The sequence below is a fragment of the Cydia strobilella genome, chromosome 23, assembly GCF_947568885.1.
Source record: "Cydia strobilella chromosome 23, ilCydStro3.1, whole genome shotgun sequence".
NCBI classification, from domain to species: Eukaryota; Metazoa; Arthropoda; class Insecta; order Lepidoptera; family Tortricidae; genus Cydia; species Cydia strobilella.
This window is the reverse complement of record NC_086063.1, coordinates 9720729-9739209: the sequence shown is the minus strand read 5'-3', so window position 1 is coordinate 9739209 and position 18481 is coordinate 9720729. Positions and strand designations below refer to the sequence as shown.

Here is an 18481-nt window from a genome sequence, read left to right as displayed (position 1 = left end):
GATGGTAAAAAACACAAATCAAAATATTTAATAAAATAATTTGATTTGTTCCCAAACTTGTTTTTGTTATGTTATGTTGAAACTCTAGGTCCATGGGGTCCCAGCGCGCACAAGTTGTTGCCGAACTGGTGACCGAAGAGCTGGCGGCTTCCTCGCACAACGTATCAGCATTGCGATACAGCGAGGAAATGCCGCCAGCATCCTTGGTACAATGCCTCAAGGGCCTATTTTAGATTTAAGCTAGTTATTAATTTAGTTTAATAGTACCTAATACCACTGTATATATATCTTGTATGTAAATAAGTGCTAAAATAAAATGTTACTTAATCAAATGTACCTACTTATTATATTTATAGAACGCTAGACTGAGGCATATTCTGATTGTCATAACAGGTTATGAATGTGATCAATTTTTTTATGAATATAATCTATCAGTGTCAAAAGCGACATCTTTAACCAGAAACGTCAATTTTGACACTGACAGATATGACAGATATATTATATTATGGCCAAATTCCGGCCGGATCCGGACGGATTGAAAATCAATCCGGTTTGCAATCTCTAAAAGAAATATACCTAAGGTCTGTTTTTTTATTCCGTAGACTAAAATGACGTTTCATGTGTAAGACATGACATTTCTTAGTACCACATGAAATGTCATTTTAGTCTACGGAATAAAAAACAGAATATACTTATAATTTAGTAGATACCTACCTACATACTACCTACCAAGACCACACGTGGACTATAGATTACTTCTTTACATAATAAATTATGTAGATTAATATCTATTAAGTGTGTGTGTGTGTGTGTAGCTGCCGTGCAGGTTTCGACGAATAAAATAAAACTTCAATTCTTAGTGAACTGATTATATTCTTCCAATAAGTACTGGGGTCCGTTTCTCAAAAGCTTGTAGCTTGTAATACAAGAGGAAGTCCCTTTCTAACAAAGGCTGTCAAAAAGTGACATCCGCTTGTATTACAAGTTACAAGCTTTTGAGAAACGGGCCCCATAGGCCCATTTCTCGAACGCTATTAGACTAATATTATTAGTCCACGAACTATCAAATCATATGGGTTGCCATGACAACACACTAATAATATTAGACTTAATATCGTTCGAGAAATGGGCCCCTGGTGGGTTCTTGCCAAAACGGTTGAGTGCAGAAGTGGCGGTGGGGTATTTTCGTACCTTGTCACAGTCACAATAAATATAAATCAATACAATATTAAATAAATATTACAGGGACATTCTTACACTTTCGTAGTTAGCTCTTTCGTTTGTACACATACTCCATTACAGAAAGTTGGTAGAGCAAAGGGAGTGAAGCTCTTCCTGTCTGCTATATCTGAGCTAAGAACGTATACATATACGAAAGTTTAGCCATATGGCGGTTTCCCCAACTCAAAATGTTAGCCGGTCTTCTCCATATTGACCTTAATGACATCTCATACAATGTAATCCGTCAAACGGTATGGCTTTCGGCAGTCAACCGTGCTAAAAAATTTGACGTAGGTATATTTTTTATATCACGTCGGTGGCAAACAAGAATACGGCCCGCTTGATGCTAAGCAGTCACCGACACACCGTAGCCTATGGACGCCTGCAACACCACACCAGAGATATTACATGCGCGTTGCCGACCCTTTAAAAACCTGTACACTCCTTGAAAAACATAATCCTCCTTCGGCCGTCGGCTAAATCAAGTTCAAAAGTAAACACACCAATATGAAAAAAAAAATTCAATATGACTTACCTGTATAACTTCTAGAAACCGCAACCAACTCGTTAACAAACGTAACTACTTTATAGCAAAATCCAAAAAATACTCTGTCCGTTGAAAAACATTTATCATTTTGTTCATAAACTCACGCACACATCGGCAACTGTCAAGTTCAAATTTCGAAAATGGAACGCGCGCCAAAAACAGTGATGCGCCGAACAGTTATCGATAACGTTAACGGTTATTCGGTTTAAACGCGACACGTCGTTTTGTAGCGAGGGCGCGGTGGGCAATGAGTCGATATCAGTGAGGTGACGTTAAGGTGGTTATGTCAACATTATTGCCGGTAGTGCTGTTGTGTGCGAATTATCGAAAAGTTTAATTGCGAAAAAAGTGTCATTAAAAAATGTTTCAAAAATTTTTCATGTTTTGTTTGAGATACTATAACACTATATTCAGCATTATATAATCCTTTTTGATCAAAACAATACTACTTGTCCTCGTAGTATATAAAACTAATCAGTAACCTTTTGTACACTATAGCACCCAAAATAGCCATGGTAAGTAGTTAATGAGTTGCCAAGGTGAGTATCTAACCTTAACTCTTGCCAGAATTATATGGCAATTACGTTGTTATCTTATGAGAATCCTCACAAAATGTCTTGACACTTTCCGTATGGTAGTTTTACATATTGTTACCCCTTTATAAGGCAACGGTTTAAAAAAAAAACTCTATAACATCATCTTTTTATGCACTTTTTAAAGAACCTTTTTTTTTCCTTTAACGGGAAAGACTGAAAAAAATCCTCAATTCAAGCCTTATCGCTAACGCGCATCGTAGTTTACTACGATGTATTCATTTTCAGTAGGCTTGGGCTTAAATAAACGAACTATTACTACAATATTTAAGTGCATGTGATGCTGGCACCACACTTCGCCTTATTTCGCAAATATTCGTGTTGCATCTTTTTCCTTTGACATACAAAACAAAAGGGATGCAACACGAATATTTGCCAAATACAGCGAAGTGTAGTGCTGGCATCAAAATGTCCTAGTTAACACAGACCTACACGTTGCACTTCTAGGTATTTTATGTGTCTAATTTACCCACTTAGATGTCGCTTTATCTACTAAACGGTTTAATATGTCCTGTAGCAACTAGTGATGTAGGTACCTAATTTAGTCACAGAGCATATAACTAAAGTAGGTCGAAGAGGTAAACCAAAGAGTTTATTAGTTAATTCCTAGCCGAGATATAAAGTCTGCAAAAATGTGTACCTAGAATAACCGTAATGAAAACCAACCACGACGGCACTGCGGGCCGGGCGGACGGGCTGATGTACCATGGATTTGCGATGGCCGGGCTGAGTTTTCCGTTACAATCAGAACATCGGTAACAAGATTTGAAATACAAAATATCTTGAATTGCCAAAAATATTTAACGTTTTATATTTCGTTACACTTAATTTCAACTATAAATGTCGATCGTGGAAGAAGATTATTTTTTATTTTTAAGTATATTTAAAACCCGTTGACCGGCCCCCTTTCGCAAGTGCCCGGCGACCGTATAGATCTAATACGCGCTTTAGGAATAAAAATATCCCAGTTATTGTGACCTTGAAGCATCCGTTTTTCTGTTTCTCTGTGCGTCTGCGGCTTGGCTCAGTTTAGGACTTGAAGGCCGTTCCATCGGTTTGCCGCTGTCTCTGTCACATTTCGCAAGAAAGAACGGGAAAGATCATGCGCGCCAAGTGTCAATTTTGATCGAATTTTGTCGATTTTTATTTATTTTAAAAACGTTACCCTACAATATCGAAATTCGAAAGCTATGAAATTACTATTTAAGTTAAGATTGTTTTTTCTTCTTTTTTTGTTTATAGTATCACGTAATAAAACAACCGAGTAAAGTTGGATTAAAAGTCCGAGTTAGAGGTTACTTTGGGTATTAATTGTATCGAGCGAAGTGTCATAATTCGTGTATCGGAAGCTATGATATTAAAGATAATATAGTCAAGAACTACATATATTTTTTCCACGTCTACAAATATCAACGCCTCTTAGAAAAACAGGATCATATAAGGAGATTTTTCGCCTTCTCGCTCAGGGAACCGCCTGAAACGATAAAGATTTCGTGTAAATCTTAAGTAAGCGGGGCCACGGGAACAGCAAGGAAGAGCCTGGATGTGTTCTTTTGGCGATGTCCTTGTGTTGTGTACTTATATAACGTCGGCAACTCAGTTGCAAGCATCCATAGGGTGTTCCATCCGCTTACTATCAAGAAATCCGTATCCATAGGCATGCTTGCCTTCATTTCTGATTCATAATGTCACTTTTCTGTTTTATACTGTAATTAATATAAGGAAAAGGTTGATTTTGGTAAATAATGTATGTTTAGGTATATGATGTGTGTTCTATTAATAGAAATATATACCTAGACAGTATTTGTCACGTGATAAAGTCATGTAACAGCAATTTACATATAATGTATAGGTACTCGTTTGCGTTCTCAATAAAATATAAAACGTAACTAAACTCAATCTGGGTCAATACACTTAAAATGTAAATAATAATTGGTGAAGATCACATACGCAAATACGTCAGCACATAATTATACAACATGCTTGTGCAAGTTGCGCATTCGATTTTAAACCTTATACCAATGCAATAAGAACTATTAATAGTCACTAAACCTAATTTGATTCAATGAATTTACTTTACTTAGCTTTACATTCACGAAAAGTAGAAAGCCTAAATAGCTAAGAAATGTCAACGTAGACTGTAGAGAAACAAATTTCTTTTTGCGGTTAAAAAACTAAACATTATACAGTCATTGTTAGATAATATCTATATTATTATAACGGTAAAAAATTAAAAATAACTGTGTTATCGTCAACATAATACAATTGAATTAATAAAAAATAAAAATAATAATAAAAATAAAAATAATTTATTTTCAGACAGTTACAGTCCATAGTTGTTAGTCTTAACTTACAGGCTATGTTATGTTACAGAACAGTACCATTAAAATGGGGTGATCGTCATAATTCGTCATACGATGCTTTGATGAATGAAATGTTAGCATTACATTAATACACTGAGTTCCGTATTTCATCATTTTGTTTAATTTGGAATGTGTAAATGTATTGTTCTCAATTATTGATGCATTGACACAGTCAGGTCAATTAGAGTTTTAGTTATTCGGTCTGTTTCCAATATGATACAGATCTGTCAGTCCCAAAAGTGACATTATTCGAAAAAACGTGACGTATCCTAGTATCCCATGAACACAATGTTATCTGTTATTTTGCCTGGATACTTAAGATACAAACTCTTTAGCTATATACTTAGCCATAGTTGGTTTGGTCACCAAGGTTCCTAAATTCCATTTCGTCTTAGTATTTTCCCGGTTGCATAAACCCAATTAGATAGTCTGGATGTTAAAACCAAATATGATTCAGTGCAAATACATTTAAGTTTAACAAAATATAATATTATGTAGGTACCGATTCGTCATACAAGTTGTTCGAGAGACCGTTATTATCGGTCATAAACGTTCGGGAAAACTGGCATCTTTCCTATGGACAATACAAAAGTTAACGACTAAGAGTAACATCATACATATAGAGATTTTAATCATAAAGTTTTTAAGAACTATGTTAACACCATGCTTATAATGGTCCGAAAAAACCCTTTAAAATCCATTGATGTTCACATTAAAAACGCATACTTAAACTCGATCATAATAAAAAGTTATTGACCCTTATAAGGATGACTGATCGATCAGATAGATAATGCCTCACAACATTGAGTCTGCCGAATACAAATTTAATATTCGTAGATTTTTATTAAATTTAAAACAAAAACGTCGATATCGACACAATGTCGACAGTAACGTCCCTACTAAACCTGTTATCTGTGGGTGTGTCTCCCGTAATAATGCACTTGAAGCGTTATCAAATCAGTCTCACTCAGACATAGTATATACAAGTAGTAGTTATAGACGCGCCATCGAGCGACCGGGGGTAAGAGAATGAATATTCATATAAAATTTGGGCAGCATAGGATTTTTTCTCTTTCACTCTTATAAATTTCGGTATTTCGCCATCGCCTACCTATGATGCCACCCGGTCGCTGATAAGGACAAATCATAGCACTATTTTCTCTTTCCTCTTATAGGAATCGCAATAAGATGATCTTTCTCTATCAAAGAGTGTCAGGCCCTTGTGTCTCACTGATAGCTGTAGGTTAGGTTAGGCTAAGGATTACGATTCAGGGAGCCTAGACAAGTCACAATGTTCAGATATCTGTGAGCGCCTTGGCCTCTTCGATATATCTGATGGCGACTTGATAAAGTCTGGCTAATGAAAGTTGAACTGAACCTGAAAAAACGCGGCAATTCCAAAAAATCTGTAGCAGGCGGCTCTTTGATTACAAGGATTGCATAATTTTTATACTTTTTATGATTTCTAGAATATGAAAATTATGGCGGGAGGGGTCCGACACTTCGTTTTCTCTAGAAGCATCACGTGACCACCGAATACCCATCACAGAAACGAAGTGTCACGAACTTACATTTTGGTACCAAAATGTAAGTTTAAATTAGCCTCCAAGTCACAGATTTAATATATACGCTAGATGACGCAAATACCACGATTTGTATTGAAACCTAGCGTGCCGACTTTTTCATACAATTTACGCATAATATAATATAATTTTAAAATTACTTATCTGTGATAGGAAATTTGTTCTTACCTTTGGGTGCTCGCAATTATTTTTGGGCTGTTGCAGTTAATTATCATGCAACGAAACATTTTGTGCTCCAAGTCTTCAAATAAGTTCAGTGTAGAGAGTTTTGTTGAGTATATATAGTCCTCTTAATATTACTTATAAGAAATAAGTTCTATAAATACTTGTAACCCACTAGGAAAAAAAACCCTAATTTCTTTTGCATAAGCAAATAGGAACTTGTCGTAAAGTTTACAGACACTTCGCAACTCAGTCCAAAGGGCTTTTGTATTCCTTTTCTTGTGAGCTACACATTTCTAACAACTTCCACCTCATGGGATACATCTCATTTGAGATGTAAATAGATAGATTCTCACATAATATAATAGTTTCTAACATACGAACAGTTACACTAGCGCTCAAAATTATTTAGGGACCATTTTCACCATACAATTGTTTACAAAAAATATTTTTATAATCATACTCTTCGATCGCGGGCAAATGACACTCTTACAATCATGTAATGTTAGATTGAATTTTTATTTAGGTAAATATATTGAGCCTCAAATTGTTGCCAAAGACATCCTTTAAAATTTCGAGTTTACTTTATGCAACGATTTAAAAAGCCCTTATGTGTAAGCCTTTATCTGTAAGTGTTACCCGACTGCGACTTAGCGGTATAATTCTGAAAGTCGATTTTGTATAAAATTGTATGGAAAAAAATACGAGTGCTTAAATAGTTATGAGCGGTAGTTTTAATATGTATACCTAAGTATTAATTTCTTTTAAAATCCTTTAGACATAAATTGAGATAAAACATTGAAGAACCGATATCGGTTTGTCGTATAATTCTAATATGTAGTACAAAAGTAGATACGATTCAAAACTTGTCAAAAATCGATGAAAACCTCTGTACCCGTACCACGAGTCACTGACAGTGTCAAAACTGACATATACTCTAACGTTTACGTATATGGATGGTATAGAAAGGATCGCAATCTCTTATGGCAGAATTGTTGTAAAAGTGACCGCGTTGAGCTTTAAATAATAGTTCCTAATCTCTCCGGTGGCGCTAGTTAGGCTCTGGGACATGAGTATAACATGAACCATATAAGGCAACAAATAACCCGACCAAATTACGTAGGTTGTTTTTGGTAGTATTTCGGTGTATGGTGGCGCCGCCTAATTACTGTTTTTTGATGGACACTTTTCATACATAGAGATTTGGCTCCTTTATACAGTCTCCATGGTTTACGTAATTTACTTTCTATACATCTCGCTCACACTAATATGTCAGTACGAGCGAGATGCATAGAAAGTAAGTAACGTTCACGCTAGCATTGATGTCATGGAGACTGTATAAAGGAGCCAAATCTCTATGTATGAAAAGTGTCCATCAAAAAACAGTAATTAGGCGGCGCCACCATACACCGAAATACTACCAAAAACAACCTACGTAATTCGGTCGGGTTATTTGTTGCCTTATATGGTTCATGTTATACTCATGTCCCAGAGCCTAACTAGCGCCACCGGAGAGATTAGGAACTATTATTTAAAGCTTAACGCGGTCACTTTTACAACAATTCTGCCATAAGAGATTGCGATCCTTTCTATACCATCCATAATTGATGTCAGTGCCAAACTGATGGTAGCCGTACTAGCCCTCGAGGCGTGCACTGGCGTGGCTTCTCTATAGTAACATCTTAATGTGAACATACCTCCTATACCGAGAAATGTCAAATCCCAAACTGATTCTTAATCGTATTGTACCATTCCCTTGAATTCACGTAATATTATTAAAGGATTTGGTTAGCAACAGAGGCTTAGTAAATAGAGTAGACTGACAACCATCCAAAAACACCGCGTGATACTCAGGCTGCGTAGCCAACGTGCCAATAACCTCTACCTATCACTCTTCCACCACGCCACGCCACGAACCATCTCAAACGTCAGACTATGGCAGATGACTGAGCAGAAACCCATAGGACGTGAAATCCTTGAAAGGACGGCGTTAGATCGGACACGTACTCCGTAGGCCGGACAGCAGGGTCTCCGCTGGAATTCGGCTGGCAGTAGACGGTCGGGGAGGCCGTGTACTACATGGAGGCGATCAGTTGAGAAAGAGGCTGGCTCAACTGGACTCGACTGGAAAGAGCTGGAAGTAGCCGCTCAAGATCGTGACAAATGGAGGATTCTTCTGCGAGCCCTATGTCCCTAATGAGGGATAACAGGAATACATCATCATCATCATCATCACTCTTCCATATTAGTGCGACAATGACAGTTGCGTTTCGTTCGGTACGGAGCGTTAATGACTGTAATGTTGGCTACGCACCCAGGTACTGTCCGCGCGCCAATTCCGTGCATTCGGAGGTCGAGGAAGTGACAAAATGACACCACTCTGTCATGACGCCCAACATTCCTAACATTCCTCAGCCGTGCACGGAATTCGCGCGCGGACAGTAAGTTCAATTTTTCGTTTCAAAATATGGTACATACTTATTATCACTGTGTACACAAGACAAGTTAAAATTACAATCGTAACAAAATGAATAAAATGTACAAGGCGAACTTAATTTATCTTTTTATTACTACCTACAACTTGTAGGTAGTAATAAAAAGATAAATTAAGTTGGCCTTGTTACAAGCTTTTATTTAACTTGCCCTGTCACTTGCACCATCCCACTAACCCGGGGTTAACCGGTTAAACCTGGAGTTACCATGGTTACCAGTACAATTTGACACTGGGTTAACGCTTTACCTCGGGTTAGTGGGATCGTGCAAGTGGCGCTTAGTTAGTTATGACTCAAATCCTGGAAGCTAAATTTGACCGACTTCCCGATTTCCGGTTTAGCTGAAATTTTGCATACATATGTAAATCGGATGACGAATGCAATAATATGATGACATGGAGCTGATTTGATGATGGAAACAGGTGGCCATGGGAACTCTGTTAAAACAACTCAAACTAATTGTGTTTCGGATTGTTAGAATTGTCTCGATGAGTATTAGTTGCTTGTAGAAAGAAAAATACACAGTCAGCGATAAAAGCATGTACAGTCAACTACAAAAAGATGTATCCATATTTTCAACTAATGAGGGCTATCGTTTTTTTGCTCACTAGTTGGCGCCTCTGTTGATGGTGGTCCAAAAGACTATAGAAAAGCTGTCAGTCATTGAAGTGACAAGTGACATTTGACATTTCGAACTATGGAAAAGACCACCATCTACACTAGCGCCCCTAGCGGCGAATTCATAAGCGTTAGCCCTCATTGCTTTGGAATAAGGTCCCAAAGTGGATACATCTTTTTGTAGTTGACTGTACCAAAAATTTAATTTTTGCGAAAAAACTTATTATTGTTACAGGCTGAGAAGACCAACCGACTCAGTTCAACGGTAGACCTATAAAGCTACACCCGCCGAATTAACAGATACAAATATAAACGGCATAAACTGCCGAATCCTACGCCGAGTCAGATCAGACGCAACGGAGCCACGCTGTTACGTCGTCGCCCAAATCTAGAATAGAACAGAATAGAATTCATTTATTCATGATAAACTACATTTCATACAAGCGTATTACAAAGAAATCTAATGTTAATCTCCTTGTTTTTCTTTAATTTTGTAGTTTCACAGTGCCTTGATTTTACTGTAATGCTGTGTTACTTACTTACTTCTCCGGCGCAGCGACCCAAAGTGTGTCTTGGCCTCCAACACGACAGTTCGCCACTGATCCCGGTCCTGTGCAGTTTCTCACCAGTCTTGAACCTGGAGCTCGCGCAGATCAGCGTCCACCACATCCGCCCATCGATACCTAGGTCGCCCGACCGGGCGGCGTGCTGTCGGTTTTCACTCGAACGCTTTTTCACCGCCCGATCGCCTCCCATTTGCTCAAGATGGCCGAATGCTGTTAGGTACTTTTATTTATTTTGAGCAATAAAAAAAAAATTAAAAATGTAAGCAGGGGTTGCATCCCCATATCCCTTAGCCCATATAATCTTAAAAATATAAGATTTAGAGCTAAGAATATTTAATTGTAATTCTTGTTCTTTATGAAAAATAAACGACTCGCCGCGTTGTTCGGGGATATCAGTCTTCTTTATGAACTAGCCTTTGACAGTAAGTAAAGTTAGAATAATCTGCGCATCCTCGTAATCCGAACCTCATTAGCTTTAATGACGAACTAATGAAATTAAGCCTTCCCTTGGTTAAACTGGTGCTATTTATAGAAAATATCTCTTGATATATTTAAAGAATGTCTTGTTATTGTGATTTAGTGGTTATACAAGGTGTCCTGCGGCAGATTTCTAATTTCAAAATTTGATTTAAAAACTAAAACATGTAAACATACCCCGCATTTCCCTTGCACTTCAAATTCGAAAATTATTTTTTAAAAATAAATAAATATAAATATAAATAAATATTATAGGACATTCTTACACAGATTGACTAAGTCCCACGGTAAGCCCAAGGAGGCTTGTGTTATGGGCACTCAGACAACGATATATATAATGACTCAGGTGCAAATATCTGTGCTCATCACACAAATAAATGCCCTTACCGGGATTCGAACCCAGGACCATCGGCTTCACAGGCAGGGTCACTACCCACTAGGCCAGACCGGTCGTTGATGTTAGCTCAATTTTGTGACGAAAACCAGTTTGTATTTAGTATACCTACCTACTTATGTAATAACATTTTTCTTAACATAATACAAATCATAATATTGTCTTCGGTTACCGCGATAGTTACTCATGAAATAAAACTATGAAAACGGATTATATCGCGTATATTGAATTTTAAAGGGTTCGAAACGTCGGGATGTATTATAAATTCAATATACGCGATATAATCCGTTTTCATAGTTTTATTTCATAATACAAATCAGCTAAAACCGATGCAGATGAAATTTAGTATGAATAAAGTCTGAGGCCTGAGGAATAACATATAGATTGTATCAAAGAGGATATAATAAGATAGAGCGGTACTGTCATAGTAAATTTTGTAACCCCAGTAAATTCACTGCCATCTGTCGACACACTTTAAAACTAAAAATTAAGATTTATAAAAATACGATAAAATGTATTTAAATATGGATAAATGATTTTTTTTAAATGTATTAATTATTTTTATGATTTTGACCCATGTTCTTTTACTGATATGCGTTAAAATTGTTAAATAACAAACGAAACCGTCAACGCCCTCTATACGACAGTGGGCTAAAACTAGTGGCGCCCTCTGAACGAGAATCAAATTTTCTTGATTTTCGAGGCACGTTTTTTCCTTAGACTGTAAACATCTATTACGGAGTTATATCAATCTTTGATTCCGCGCAGACGACTTGCGGGCAGAAGCTAGTCGGTCTCAAAACTAAAACAATAGTTACGTAGGCAGATGACATTATAATATACGAAAAACAAATTTTTAAATAAAAGGGAAAATATTGTTTTATCGGTTGCAGACGTAACTGCTTGATAAAAAACATGAAAAACACATAAAAACAGGCCTACACGTGGACTCAATTCATAAAAGATTTACTTTTATCAAACATTCATTTTCTGACACCCAAATTAATCAATTTGATTTATATGTGAATAAAATGTCGAATGTAGCATTTTCACCTACATATTTGAGCAAGTGCGATGCACTTATATTCAAATGTAATTGATATCATATTTTACGTTTTCGACACAACTTTAGCTAGGAAATATTTAAGACTGACAACCTCCATCCATCACCGCGTTCCTCGCGTGTAGTTTTATTATTTTTCACCACACCAGTTGCATTTTGTGCACAAGAGTGTGTTCTGCTTCCTCTCGCATAGTTACTCTAAACTAACCAACACAACAATGGAGGTACTTGCAGGTATAAACATACTCTGACCTAACCAGTCCTTTACGATGCGTCTTCTTTGACGGCCTTAACCCAAGTGCGACTCTGAACAACCGTATCTTTAACTCCCGCTTATACACCACTTGCTATTTCAAGTCACAGAATAAGTAATAGTATTATCATACAGAACGGCCACGCACCGCCCCGCCCCGACTCGAATTACCTCGCCCCGCGACGGCAGATTGACGGCCGTTTGCCGGCCGCTCAGTACTATTTTTAAGCAACACACTCACACTGACGCATGCCGCGTGTACAGACGTGCCGTTCACACATAGAAACGCAAGTGAGTTTTGATGTATAGCGTGTCCGCCCTGTGCTCAAGTGTTGCCAGGTAAGTCGTTAAACATTACCCATCACCCTGATATTACATTCAGGTATTTTAAGAATATTGCCAAGTAAAATTCATATTTGCTTACACTTTTCATATAATTACTAAAAAATCATGACAAGTGGTAAAGTAATCTACAATATTGACCGAATATATACCGTGAATATTATACCGCCGTGGGACTTAGTCAATCTGTGTAAGAGAGTGTCCTTATTATATTTATTTATTTATATTGACTATTCTCGCGGCGTTGTGTGGCTATGTGCAAGTTGCATAACATTCTCAAAATTTCCGCAATTTCTGGAAACTTTCATGAGAAAATTCTCATGCAAGCTTCCACATAGAAAGTTTGCGTTATTACTCAATGTTCTTAACTGTTGACGACTTCTTCATTTAGGTACGTCACTCGTTTGTGTCTAATATTTCATAAGTCATAGAAATCGAAACTAACTGCGAGTGTGATGGGCACCTTTACGCCGGAGGTTGCGCGGTGAGGCCTCTTTCAGTAGATTTTATATTGCTGTTTAATTTTAGATTAACTAGGGTTCTTAGATTCAATATAGTTTTATTCATAGATATATTTAGTTCATAAGTTATTTTTCTTTTTATGATATTTTGTTATTCTTTATATAAATAAATGTTACTGTAAGGTTTTGTAACAAACTTTAAGAAAAAATACGGAGACCTTTTCATAGGAATTTCGGAAATTCTTTTCGCACATTGAGCACGTATAAAGGCTGTCAGTCTTTTTATTTACTACTCTGGTAGTACCTATCAATAACAAGAAAAATAATATTGTTCAATTGTAATTCTAGGTCCCAAATGTAGTCTGACATATCTTAGACGGCTAGACAAATAAGATTAGACTTTCAAATGTCACATTGAATACTTAAGTTACGGCCAGATGTTCAGATCATCCTTATTTTATATGCGTAGGGGCCATAAATCGGGTAATTTATTAAACTAGCTTTTGCCCGCGACTTCGTCTGCGTGGACTTAGTAACAGCATAGAGTAACTTATACTAGAGCGGTACTGTCATAGTAAATTTTGTAACCCCAGTAAATTCACTGCCATCTGTCGACACACTTTAAAACTAAAAATAAATATTTATAAAAATACGATAAAATGTATTTAAATATGGATAAATGATTTTTTTTATTTGCATTAATTATTTTTATGATTTTGACCCATGTTCTTTCACTGATATGCGTTAAAATTATAAATAACAAACGAAACCGTCAACGCCCTCTATACGAGTGTAGGCCAAAACTAGTGGCGCCCTCTGATCGAGAATCAAATTTTCGTGATTTTCGAGGCACGTTTTTCTATTACGGAGTTATATCTATCTTTGGTAACAGCAGCTAAAGTAAGTATAGCGCCTGGAAAAATTCTCATAGCAATCTCAATTTGAGCATATAATGCACACAAATTAGCAGGCACTTCGTTAATTATATCAATTCCACCCCGCTTTTTACTTTCTTAAGGGATGATTTTCGGGATAAAAACTATCCTATGTCCTTCTCAGGGACTCAACCTATCTCTATGCCAAATTTCATCTAAATCGATTCAGCGGTTTAAGCGTGAAGAGGGAACACACAGACAGACAGACAGACAGACAGACTTTCGCATTTATAATATTAATATAATAATATAATTAATATAATATTAGTATGGATGAAGACAACAACAAAAACATTTTATGTAAGATATACAGAATGAACCCACTATGAGTAATACATGGCTGGGCCGCGTTTTCACATCGTCCGATCCGAGATTCGATATCGGAAGTACGATCCTACATCGGCGAGCGGTATTTAATTTATTTATTTAATCGTATAGCATGCATAAAGAAGGACAATCAGAGTATAGCTTTGAGGTCGCTAAGCCAGGTAATCAGCTCAGACGTGACTGAGTCCAAATCTTCAACTGGTCCAGGATACGAGTGAAGGCGACAGCGTTGGAATATGTGATCAGTGATCAGTGGTCTGCTCTTCCTGACCGCACTCGCAGAGAGAAAATCTTTCCAACCCCATTTGTGTGTTAGCGAATTACAGCGGCCATGCCCGGTTCTCAGCCTATTTATTAGGGTAATCACGGTCTATATCCGGGTCAATATAAGTCTAGTGAAACTAACCGTGAATCATTCAAAACTCTATTTAGGCGACACCATCGGCGAGCAGTGGTGCGGTGATACCCAGGTAGCAAAATGACGTAAAAAGAACGTCAGCTACGTCATAATGCCGGCATTATTACGTCATTACGACGTCGCTGACGTCATTTGACGTCATTTTGCTACCTGGGATACAAAGCGGCCGTTGGCATCATGTCAAATAATTCTTCAACCTATCCTACTTTTTGGTTTCGGATTCAAAAAAAGTGTACCTATACACCACCAGTGTGCATCAAATAACAATTTCATTATTTATTTGATCCTAGTGTCGAATGACTCAGTATTCTCAGTAATTGTGTTACATCGCTAATTATCTAAAAACTGACGCATTTCGTTCACAATTGGGGTAATTTCTCCCCGCTGAGCCTGCAGGCGGGTAATTGTCCCCACAGGGGGGTAAATGGGATCAACACGTTGTTATCAGTTAATTGATAGGCGTAGGCAGTAATGAACCAGAAAAATCTATACTTGTCGGTAAATGGTTTTTATTTTAACACACTTTTTACTTGACTACAGTAGTCGAGTAAAAAGTGTGTTAAATTTAACAATGTAATGTGCCCAGTAACTGGGCAGATGGACTGTTAGTCAAAGTCAAAGTCAAAATATTCTTTATTCAAATAAGCCTTGCAACAAGCATTTTTAAATTGTCAAGTTTTAAATATTACCTTAATCTAAATATCAGAGCAATTTATTGATGCAGTTATTATTATTATTCTTAAAAACATTGAAAACATTATATTGTCTTCGGTTACCGCGATAGTTACTCATGAAATAAAACTATGAAAACGGATTATATCGCGTATATTGAATTTATAATACATCCCGACGTTTCGAACTCTTTACCTTTGACCACGAACGCTGTAAAGAGTTCGAAACGTCGGGATGTATTATAAATTCAATATACGCGATATAATCCGTTTTCATAGTTTTATTTCATTGAAAACATTGTTTTTTAGGGTTACGTACCCAAAGGGTAAAAACGGGACCCTATTACTAAGACTCCGCTGTCCGTCTGTCCGTCTGTCACCAGGCTGTATCTCATGAACCGTGATAGCTAGACAGTTGAAATTTTCACAGATGATGTATTTCTGTTGCCGCTATAGCAACAAATACTAAAAACAGAATAATATAAATATTTAAGTGGGGCTCCCATACAACAAACGTGTTTTTTTTGCTGTTTTTATCCGTAATGGTACGGAACTCTTCGTGCGCGAGTCCTACTCGCACTTGGCCGGTTTTTTTATGTTTTTCATTAGACTAAAGGTATGGATAAAATTTTACACATTCTCGTTCTGGGTAGTATAAATACAAAATCACACTTCGAAACAACATTCCGTTCAGTTACGAAAAATGTAATATCACACTTTTTCGTAACTCAGTGGAAGATTTTTTGGGACATACAGTTAAAATGTTCCCTATTCTGTAATTCTGTATCCACCAAAATTAGCAAAATCTGAAGCAAGAATTAAAGCCAAAAATCGGCTGCGATGCCTCCGATTTCAAAACAAAAAATGCTGACAGTATAAACAACTTGAGTTCGTATAAATAATGATATTATTAGGAAAGCCAATTTCCTAAAGATTATTGACGCGCCACCACTGTCTGTGTATATATGTAACATCACAGTTTGTAACAATTTTGCAAACTCCTATTAACAGAAAAGGGATACACGTTCGTATGAAGACGAGGCCGTCTACTTAGGTATCCCCTGTTCACAAGACATGCATGAAATATTCAAAGCGCTTTCAGCTATATGTCGTAGATCAAATTCTGCTAAGATTTTAAGCCATAAATCTGGATCCCTTCAACAAAAACAATATCTATTGTTGGCATAAGGCAAAGGTTTGGTCTGCCAACTAACTGTCATTGGTTCAAGCCCACGGGTTAGCACTTTAAAATTTTGAATTTGTAAGTTCGAGACTATCCTTGACTCAAAAGAGTTCGGGTGATATTTGTAACGCACGACGATAGACTAGCCAAAATAAGAATAGAATAGAATAATTATTTATTGTCACTCATATTTTGTTTTTATTTTAGTTTTTATTTTTAGTTTTTATTTTTAGTTTTTATTTTTATATAATACTTTAAGCTATATGTATCACCTAGTATTAGCACAATGTCAAAGCTTCAGCGTAGGAAGATGTTAATTAAAAATTGGAATTGTCTCAACTGACTCCACAAGACAGGCCTAGCCTAGTGTGGAGATCATAGGTTAATAAAACAATGTATAATTTTTTGGTAAATGAACTATTTTTATTTATTTTATTTTTTTATTTTATATAGTCATACACATACAAGAATTAGATTCTCAAAAAAAGAAATTTTTATAGTATCAATACAATGAAATAAAAGAAATATAAACATAATCCCGACGTTTTGAACCCTTACACCGTGATTAGCGGGAGACCAATGTCAAGACATAAAGAGCTTATTATTATAACAGCTGATGGGCTACAAGATGGCCGGTGAGCTCCATCTTAGGCCCTGTCTTCACTTTCCATCAGGTGTGACTAGGGCCAATCGCCGATCAGTTTATAATAAAAAAAAAAAAAAAAATTACCCTTAATGAAAATCTCATTTTTTTCGAGATATCGACACTTTCATAAGAATTCTGGGTATACACTATACAATAGAGGCATTAGGGAATGCAAACCGGTTTTTATTTGTATGAAATTTCGGTTAATAATATAACGGTTTGCATTCCCTAATGAAAATAAAATGAAATGAAATTATTTTATTCCGGAAATAATTACACACATACATTATTAGGTAATAGGTATACACTTTGCCGGCAAGTGCCGACAATTTGCTTAATCTTGTAGCCCGTCAGCCGTTCCATAAGCCCTTTAAGTCTTGGCGTTGGTTTTAGGGACACCCGATATAGTCACCTCTGTATATCATCGTATTATGAATGATAAAAACCGGCCAAGTGCGAGTCGGACTCGCGCACCGAGGGTTCCGTACTTTTTAGTATTTGTTGTTATAGCGGCATCAGAAATACATCTGTGAAAATTTCAACTGCCTAGCTATCACGGTTCATGAGATACAGCCTGGTGACAGACAGACAGACGGACAGACGGACAGCGGAGTCTTAGTAATAGGGTCCCGTTTTTACCCTTTGGGTACGGAACCCTAAAAAGCGGGTGTGGTGAAAAATCTTTTATGTAGTTACGAGGTATCGGTGTGTGAATATATCGTATATCTCCCTATTTATGACCTAATCCTCTGAACATACTATAAATAGGGATTTTTTTCGTAATATTCCTGCCTGTTTTCCTTATCACTAAGTGAACTACCTTGTAAATTATACAGGGTGGTTCACTTTAATGTCAGAAATCCCTGAACCGTACATCAGGTTTTTCCAGATTATACCATTCTTTACCGTCTCCTTATAAACAAGCCAATTTGAGCCTTACAACTGTGGACATAGGATCTATATTGTGTGGTTATGATTGTATATAGACATAAACTACGGGAATTAGGTCGAATCACACGGCATTTTATTATGTAATATTGCAAATGTTGCAGTATAAGGTTACTATTAGGTATATTGTATTGTATTGTAGTTCGGGCGATTTTCCGCAACTCGACGACTGGCGCCTATTTTGCGTGACATGGGGGTGGGCTAGTCCTGCCAGCCCA

At 36.8% G+C, this 18481-nt stretch overlaps 1 protein-coding gene across 1 annotated transcript in view; it reads right to left on the bottom strand.

Moving 5' to 3' along the window:
* Nucleotides 1-2024, bottom strand: part of LOC134751892 (neural/ectodermal development factor IMP-L2-like) — an 84914-nt gene extending 82890 nt beyond the window's left edge. Inside the window, exon 1 of the mRNA XM_063687440.1 lies at nucleotides 1757-2024. The gene's annotated coding sequence lies outside the window, so the exon portion shown is untranslated. The remainder of the gene's footprint in view (nucleotides 1-1756) is intronic.
* Nucleotides 2025-18481: the final 16457 nt, after the last annotated feature.